The sequence below is a fragment of the Aegilops tauschii genome, chromosome 5 (genome assembly GCF_002575655.3).
Source record: "Aegilops tauschii subsp. strangulata cultivar AL8/78 chromosome 5, Aet v6.0, whole genome shotgun sequence".
NCBI lineage: Eukaryota > Viridiplantae > Streptophyta > Magnoliopsida > Poales > Poaceae > Aegilops > Aegilops tauschii.
This window is the reverse complement of record NC_053039.3, coordinates 287,506,129-287,514,063: the sequence shown is the minus strand read 5'-3', so window position 1 is coordinate 287,514,063 and position 7,935 is coordinate 287,506,129. Positions and strand designations below refer to the sequence as shown.

Sequence of the window (7,935 nt, the reverse complement as noted above, 5' to 3'; positions counted from 1 at the left end):
AAGATAATTAAATACAATAAATCATATGTATTTTTAGTTTTAGTTCTCATATTATGAATCCAAATATTCACGTTCCATACAATCAAGATCTCATTTGAAATATATTGCAACAAATTCCTGCATCAATCGAACTCACAATAAAAATGAAAAATTCCTGCATCAATTGTACGGAGCACCATCGAGTTAGTCATATTTTGGAGGTCCAGAGTCCAATCTGGTTTGAGCCCAGAACCTAATTAATGCTAGCCTGAAGAACCTTAGTAATGGACCCCTAGCAAATACAGTGACCTCTAAAGTAGCGAAAACATTTTCGAACATATATATGTGATCTACAGAAAAGTGAAACCAGGAAAATCCCAAGCACTGGAGGGCCACTATCACACAAGGTGTAACAACTGGCTGGTTCTATTGCATTTGAGCTTTGGAACCCCACTACGATTAGGATAAAACGTAGATGCTGGACCCAAAAGTCTCCTCTATCATCTCCCACCTTACATTATCACATGCATGCATGCATACGGCGGCATTTAGCACCTCAGATTAGTTATCATGATTCATGAAACAGCAACAAGCACATGATTGGATCGATTCGATCTCCATCCAGGGAAAACACATAAAGAAGGACAAGTATATATGCCATGCCACATCCATGGAGTCCGACGCGCCGGACGGCAACGGCAACGGGCCGGAGAGAAAGGCGACGGCCGGGCTGTCGCGATCCAGGTGCGTCAAACCTTCACCGTTGCTGGTGACGCGGCAAAAGCCAACAACTGTCGCGCTTGTGCTCGTTATTCCCCGTCCTAGTACCTATGTGTTCTCCAATTCGTCATTGTCTAGTCATTTGATTTGGTTTGGTTTGCCCTTTGGAATCTTGAGTTGACGCTTCACAGTGGTAGGCCGATTGCTGGGAATAACGTCGGAGGGATGTGGACCATCCACGCATAAAATCTGGTAAGGTCTCTTCGTTCTTGGTTTCACAGATTATCTCCATGTGCAGTGGCACTTTGGGTTAGTTCCTGATCAAGAGACTGAGACGATTGAAAATTTATAGAGTATGAATTGCATGGAATCTCGAAAGAAAGGAAACTTGTGTTGTCTATGTCTTAAATTTCTCTAGCATTTAAAACGGCATGGCATCCGATTCTCTAGGTTCTCCTATTCATGCATCTCTTCTACAGTAAGTTTTTTGGCACATGGGAGGAGGATATGCCGTATTAGGATGTCGCTATAGGTCCCCAAAGAAACATGTCCTTGACATCATGGCGAGAAATCGACTGATGCCAGCCCCCCCCCCCCCCCCCCCCCCCCCACCCCCCCCACCCACCCCCCAACGCTCAACACGAACGTCACGATTTTACTAGCGCTGATTCCAAGTGGTTGGTTGAAGGTCTGAAATGTATGTTCCTTTTATTTATTTATTATATTCTTTTATATATGCTGTCCGGGGGGCAACATATGTATCTCCACAATTCCTACTTTAAATTGTCGTTTATATATAAAAAATGTTCGTCTGCTCTCAACCTCAAATGCACATGCCATAAACGGTAACATAAAAGAATAGCAAATAAATTTAAAAAGTTATGATTTTTTAGACACAACATTGTTGAATGTTCATATTTTCATGCAGATTAATCATTCCCAATCTTGTGCACAAAAATATAATAATCCGGTGCACCAAAATGCTTTAAAAAATGAAAAAATAGTGTCAATCTTTTTGCCTAAAGCATTAGAAATGTTTTTCTTCACGAAAAATTACGCGTACATGGAACATTCAGCAAAGTTTGTTACCAAAAGTTCTTAATAAATTTTTAATTTGTTTTTACAGGCCACGAGGGTGCATTTGATCTCGGGAACATAAACTCTGACGTCAGTTAATACAAAGAAAGGTATGGTGCTTCCAAGGTCAAGGGATCAAAGTATAAAAACCATAAGTAAATAAGCCAGGGTTGGGATAACCGAAGACCCTGAAGACGAAGATGTACCCCGATGTTCACTCTCTTGGAGGGGAGCTAGTCACCGTTTGAGAGGTGAAGGAAGATTCAATAGTTGATCTGGTAGAGGACAAAGGCTCTAAAATTGCCAATTCAACTGCAGAGGTGTTAGTGGTCAACCCCGACTGGACAATGTTGTACATGACATATCTTTTAGGAAGGAGCTCCCCAAGGATGGGGTGGAGGCATGTCAAGTAGTGAGCTGATCAAAGGCGTACACAGTTCTCAATGGTGAACTGTAGAAGCACAACCCCACTGGCGTTTCTCATCGTTGTATCTTTCTTGAGGAACGCATGCAGATCCTCAACGAGGTTCATTCATGTATATGTGGGCATCATGCGTCCTCTCAGGCACTGGTTGCCAAGGCTTTCCAGACTGGTTTCTTTTGGTTAACTGCCCATGCTGATGCAGTTCAGATAGCCCTCACTTGTGTTGGATGTAGATGTTGTTGGGGAACATAGTATTTCAAAATTTTGCCTACGATCATGCAAGATCTATCTAGGAGAAGCATAGCAACGAGTGGGGAGAGTGTGTCTACGTACCCTCGTAGACCGAAAGCGGAAGCGTTAAGTAACGCGGTTGATGTAGTCGAACGTCTTCGCGATCCAACCGATCAAGTACCGAACGCACGGCACCTCCGCGATCTGCACACGTTCAGCTCGGTGACGTCCCTCGTACTCTTCATCCAGCTGAGGCCGAGGGAGAGTTTCGTCAACACGACGGCGTGATGACGGTGATGATGAAGTAACCGACGCAGGGCTTCGCCTAAGCACTACAACGACATGACCGAGGTGGATATCTGTGGAGGGGGGGGGGACTTCACAAGGCTAAGACAACTGTTAACTTGTGTGTCTATGGGGAGCCCCCTCCCCCGTATATAAAGGAGTGGAGGGCCGGCCCTCTCTATGGCGCGCCCCAAGGGGGATTCCTACTCCTAGTAGGAGTAGGTTTCCCCCCTTCCCTAGTTGGAGTAGGAGAAGAAGGAAGAGGGAGAGGGAGAGAAGGAAAGGGGGGCCGGCCCCCACCCCAATTCGGATTGGGCTTGGGGGGGGGGGCGCCCTCCACCTGGCCGCCTCCTCTTCTCTTGCACTAAGGCCCAATAAGGCCCATTGGCTCCCCGGGGGGTTCCGGTAACCTCCCGGTACTCCGGAAAATGCCCGAACTCATTCGGAACCATTCCGGTGTCCAAACAGAGCCTTCCAATATATCGATCTTTATGTCTCGACCATTTCGAGACTCCTCGTCATGTCCGTGATCACATCCGGAACTCCGAACAACCTTTGGTACATCAAAACACATAAACTCATAATACCGATCATCATCGAACATTAAGCGTGCGGACCCTATGGGTTCGAGAACTATGTAGACATGACCGAGACTCATCTCCGGTCAATAACCAATAGCGGAACCTCGATGTTCATATTGGCTCCCACATATTCTGCGAAGATCTTTATCGGTCAAACCGCATAACAACATACGTTGTTCCCTTTGTCATCGGTATGTTACTTGCCCGAGATTCGATCGTCGGTATCTCAATACCTAGTTCAATCTCGTTACCGGCAAGTCTCTTTACTCGTTCCGTAATGCATCATACCATAACTAACTCATTAGTCGCATTGCTTGCAAGGCTTATAGTGATGTGCATTACCGAGAGGGCCCAGAGATACCTCTCCGACAATCGGAGTGACAAATCCTAATCTCGATCTATGCCAACTCAACAAACACCATCAGAGACACCTGTAGAGCATCTTTATAATCACCCAGTTACGTTGTGACGTTTGATAGCACACTAAGTGTTCCTTCGGTATTCGGGAGTTGCATAATCTCATAGTCATAGGAACATGTTTAAGTCATGAAGAAAGCAATAGCAACAAACTAAATGATCATCGTGCTAAGCTAACGGATGGGTCTTGTCAATAACTAAATGATCATCGTGCTAAGCTAACGGATGGGTCTTGTCAATCACATCATTCTCTAATGATGTGATCCCGTTAATCAAATGACAACTCATGTCTATGGCTAGGAAACTTAACCATCTTTGATCAACGAGCTAGTCAAGTAGAGGCATACTAGTGACACTCTGTTTGTCTATGTATTCACACATGTACTAAGTTTCCGATTAATACAATTCTAGCATGAATAATAAACATTTATCATGATATAAAGAAATATAAATAACAACTTTATTATTGCCTCTAGGGTATATTTCCTTCAGTCTCCCACTTGCACTAGAGTCAATAATCTAGATTACACAGTAATGATTCTAACACCCATGGAGTCTTGGTGCTGATCATGTTTTGCTCGTGAGAGAGGCTTAGTCAACGGGTCTGCAACATTCAGATCCGTATGTATCTTGCAAATCTCTATGTCTCCCTCCTTGACTTGATCGCGGATGGAATTGAAGCGTCTCTTGATGTGCTTGGTTCTCTTGTGAAATCTGGATTCCTTTGCCAAGGCAATTGCACCAGTATTGTCACAAAAGATTTTCATTGGACCCGATGCACTAGGTATGACACCTAGATCGGATATGAACTCCTTAATCCAGACTCCTTCATTTGCTGCTTCCGAAGCAGCTATGTACTCCGCTTCACACGTAGATCCCGCCACAAAGCTTTGCTTATAACTGCACCAACTGACAGCTCCATCGTTCAATATAAATACGTATCCGGTTTGTGACTTAGAGTCATCCGGATCAGTGTCAAAGCTTGCATCGACGTAACCATTTACGACGAGCTCTTTGTCGCCTCCATAAACGAGAAACATATCCTTAGTCCTTTTCAGGTATTTCAGGATGTTCTTGACCGCTGTCCAGTGATCCACTCCTGGATTACTTTGGTACCTTCCTGCTAAACTGATAGCAAGGCACACATCAGGTCTGGTACACAACATTGCATACATGATAGAACCTATGGCTGAAGCATAGGGAATGACTTTCATTTTCTCTTTATCTTCTGCAGTGGTTGGGCATTGATTCTGACTCAACTTCACACCTTGTAACATAGGCAAGAACCCTTTCTTTGCTTGATCCATTTTGAACTTCTTCAAAACTTTAGCAAGGTATGTACTTTGTGAAAGTCCAATTAAGCGTCTCGATCTATCTCTATAGATCTTGATGCCCAATATATAAGCAGCTTCACCGAGGTCTTTCATTGAAAAACTCTTGTTCAAGTATCCTTTTATGCTCTCCAGAAATTCTATATAATTTCCAATCAACAATATGTCATCCACATATAATATTAGAAATGCTACAGAGCTCCCACTCACTTTCTTGTAAATAGAGGCTTCTCCAAAAGTCTGTATAAAATCATATGCTTTGGTCACACTATCAAAACGTTTATTCCAACTCCGAGATGCTTGCACCAGTCCATAAATGGATCGCTGGAGCTTGCACACTTTGTTAGCATCCTTTGGATCAATAAAACCTTCTGGTTGCATCATATACAACTCTTCTTCCAGAAATCCATTCAGGAATGCAGTTTTTACATCCATTTGCCAAATTTCATAATCATAAAATGCAGCAATTGCTAACATGATTCGGACGGACTTAAGCATCGCTACGGGTGAGATGGTCTTATCATAGTCAGCTCCTTGAACTTGTCAAAAACGTTTCGCAACAAGTCGAGCTTTGTAGACAATAACAGTACCGTCAGCGTCAGTCTTCTTCTTGAAGATCCATTTATTCTCTATGGCTTGCTGATCATCGGGCAAGTCAACCAGAGTCCACACTTTGTTCTCATACATGGATCCCATCTCAGATTTCATGGCTTCAAGCCATTTTGCGGAATCTGGGCTCATCACCGCTTCCATAGTTCGTAGGTTCATCATGACCAAGTAACATGACCTCCAGAACAGGATTACCGTACCACTCTGGTGCGGATCTTACTCTGGTTGACCTACGAGGTTCGGTAGTAACTTGATCTGAAGTTACATGATCATCATCATTAGCTTCCTCACTAATTGGTGTAGGAGTCACATGAACTGATTTCTGTGATGAAATACTTTCCAATAAGGGAGCAGGTACAGTTACCTCATCAAGTTCTACTTTCCTCCCACTCACTTCTTTTGAGAGAAACTCCTTCTCTAGAAAGGATCCATTCTTAGCAACGAATGTCTTGCCTTCGGATCTGTGATAGAAGGTATACCCAACAGTCTCTTTTGGGTATCCTATGAAGACACATTTTCTCCGATTTGGGTTCGAGCTTATTAGGTTGAAGCTTTTTCACATAACACTTTCTTGTAAATAGAGGCTTCTCCAAAAGTCTGTATAAAATCATATGCTTTGGTCACACTATCAAAACGTTTATTCCAACTCCGAGATGCTTGCACCAGTCCATAAATGGATCGCTGGAGCTTGCACACTTTGTTAGCATCCTTTGGATCAATAAAACCTTCTGGTTGCATCATATACAACTCTTCTTCCAGAAATCCATTCAGGAATGCAGTTTTTACATCCATTTGCCAAATTTCATAATCATAAAATGCAGCAATTGCTAACATGATTCGGACGGACTTAAGCATCGCTACGGGTGAGATGGTCTTATCATAGTCAGCTCCTTGAACTTGTCAAAAACGTTTCGCAACAAGTCGAGCTTTGTAGACAATAACAGTACCGTCAGCGTCAGTCTTCTTCTTGAAGATCCATTTATTCTCTATGGCTTGCTGATCATCGGGCAAGTCAACCAGAGTCCACACTTTGTTCTCATACATGGATCCCATCTCAGATTTCATGGCTTCAAGCCATTTTGCGGAATCTGGGCTCATCACCGCTTCCATAGTTCGTAGGTTCATCATGACCAAGTAACATGACCTCCAGAACAGGATTACCGTACCACTCTGGTGCGGATCTTACTCTGGTTGACCTACGAGGTTCGGTAGTAACTTGATCTGAAGTTACATGATCATCATCATTAGCTTCCTCACTAATTGGTGTAGGAGTCACATGAACTGATTTCTGTGATGAAATACTTTCCAATAAGGGAGCAGGTACAGTTACCTCATCAAGTTCTACTTTCCTCCCACTCACTTCTTTTGAGAGAAACTCCTTCTCTAGAAAGGATCCATTCTTAGCAACGAATGTCTTGCCTTCGGATCTGTGATAGAAGGTATACCCAACAGTCTCTTTTGGGTATCCTATGAAGACACATTTTCTCCGATTTGGGTTCGAGCTTATTAGGTTGAAGCTTTTTCACATAAGCATCGTAGCCCCAAACTTTAAGAAACGACAACTTGGGTTTCTTGCCAAACCACAGTTCATAAGGTGTCGTCTCAACGGATTTAGATGGTGCCCTATTTAACGTGAATGCAACCGTCTCTAAAGCATAACCCCAAAACGATAGCGATAAATCAGTAAGAGACATTATAGATCACACCATATCTAATAAAGTGCGGTTACGACATTCGGGCACACCACTACGCTGTGGTGTTCCGGGTGGCGTGAGTTGCGAAACTATTCCGCATTGTTTCAAATGAAGACCAAACTCGTAACTCAAATATTCTCCTCCACGATCAGATCGCAGAAACTTTATTTTTTTGTTACGATGATTTTCCACTTCACTCTGAAATTCTTTGAACTTTTCAAATGTTTCAGACTTATGTTTCATCAAGTAGATATACCCATATCTGCTTAGATCATCTATGAAGGTCCGAAAATAACGATACCCGCCGCGAGCCTCAATATTCATCAGACCGCATACATCAGTATGTATTATTTCCAATAAATCTGTTGCTCGCTCCATTGTTCCGGAGAACGGAGTTTTAGCCATCTTGCCCATGAGGCATGGTTCGCAAGTACCAAGTGATTCACAATCAAGTGATTCCAAAAGTCCATCAGTATGGAGTTTTTTCTTGCGCTTTACACCAATATGACCGAAATGGCAGTGCCACAAATAAGTTGCACTATCATTATCAACTCTGCATCTTTTGGCTTCAATATTATGAACATGCG

The 7,935-nt window shown here is 43.1% G+C and overlaps 1 long non-coding RNA gene across 2 annotated transcripts; it reads left to right on the top strand.

Moving 5' to 3' along the window:
* The first annotated feature begins 289 nt into the window (after positions 1–289).
* LOC109732203 (uncharacterized) lies at positions 290–2,389 on the top strand. 2 transcript variants are annotated; one of them, XR_002225323.3, is made up of 3 exons: positions 290–723; positions 891–951; positions 1,826–2,389. It is a non-coding gene; the product is annotated as an uncharacterized lncRNA (long non-coding RNA). The 2 variants fall into 2 exon arrangements; XR_012183662.1 differs by having other exon boundaries at positions 290–951.
* The last annotated feature ends 5,546 nt before the right edge of the window (positions 2,390–7,935 follow it).